Genomic DNA, 1,628 nt, shown 5'->3' with positions numbered 1-1,628 from the left:
CAGAACCATGTGGTTGGTAAGCAAACTTCTTACCACATAGCCATGCCTGCTGCTTTAAAGGATATTTTTGCGAGATAATAATATAGTTTTCGTGTTAATTCAAAAAAGTCGGAAATATTGAAAATGAGACCTCCACCACTACCACCACCATAAGCAAAAAAAAAAAAAAAAGCGAACGAATTTATCTGACAACGTATTACACGTTTACTGCTGTTCAGTGTTGGATTAATCAAATTTAAATAACAGGCTGTTATATTCAATATCGTTTAGGGCCTGGTTTAAATGAATTTGTAATTTATTATTTCACATTCAGCACTTATTATGCCTTAATATCTTGTCAGTTTAACAATAGAAGGATTCAGAGGAGCAGCATTGTCAAGGCTTGTGCTTAGGGCCATCAGTTCTGATTCTTACACACACAGACACACACTCACAGAAAGCCACACAGACAGACACAAATGCACACAACCGCTCATACCACTGCATTACTCATCCTGAGTTTATATAAACATCATTTGTTATTCATTGTTCACCTGACTTTAAACAGTGTAGTGTCAACTATCTACTCACACCTCACCTTGTTGTAAGTGTCGCCTCTCAAGTCTTTACTCACACCTCCACTCGCCTGCCACTTCTTGCGAATTGCTCATACCTCACCTCACAGCCACCCTTCACGTGTCAGTGTTTCCTGTTACTTCCACTAACACTCATTTCAACCGTTGCACCTGTTACATGTGCAACCATTTGTAAATGTCTTCTCTCTCTCTTTCTTGCACACATACATTTAGAGCTAACAAGGAACTCTACAAGTTCGCTCTATCTAAGAAATAGCAAGCAAATCTCCTTTATATAATATATTGCAAATGAAGTAATACGCTGGATCATGGACCAGATACTGCAACAGCCTGGGTTTCAAGGGCCCACAGCTCTTCAATATCCTTTCAAACTGCCTGAGAGACTTGAAAGGGGTGGATGTAGGTATCTTTACAACAAAATTGGATCTCATCCTGTCATGGTTTCCATATTAGTCTACCTCACGGCAGGAAACAATGATGAGGGGCGGCAATATCAAACTTCATCATTCACCGAATGCCACATATCAGAGCAGGTTCAAGTAATGATGTAGCGCAGCCAACGGTGGTGCCCCAGAATGGCCGCAGCTTTAAAGCTGAAACAATTTAAAGAATTAAAGAATATATATACTTATACACGCACACACACACGCGCGCGCGTACACACACACACGCGCGTACACACACACGCGCGCTAACACACACACACATACACATATACATATATACATTTACATATTTATGTATGTATTTGTGCATGCGCATATTAGTTATATGCACACACGCGCGCACACACAGAGACATATACACACATATTTATTATTCCTGTATAAGAATAACTTTATACTCCATAAAAATATAGAGTACACCATCAGATTAATGTAAAATTGTTTTTATCATACCTGAACATTAAAACAGACATTTGTCTCTCTGTCTGTCGGTCGGTCTCTTCTTATCCCTCTCTCTCTACCCCTCTCTCTCTCTTCATATATATATATGCATAATATATATATATATATATATATATATATATATATATATATATATATATATATA

This window comes from Octopus bimaculoides, chromosome 7, assembly GCF_001194135.2.
Source record: "Octopus bimaculoides isolate UCB-OBI-ISO-001 chromosome 7, ASM119413v2, whole genome shotgun sequence".
Taxonomy (NCBI): domain Eukaryota; kingdom Metazoa; phylum Mollusca; class Cephalopoda; order Octopoda; family Octopodidae; genus Octopus; species Octopus bimaculoides.
The sequence above is the reverse complement of the archived record's forward strand: the minus strand, read 5'-3'. Positions refer to the sequence as shown.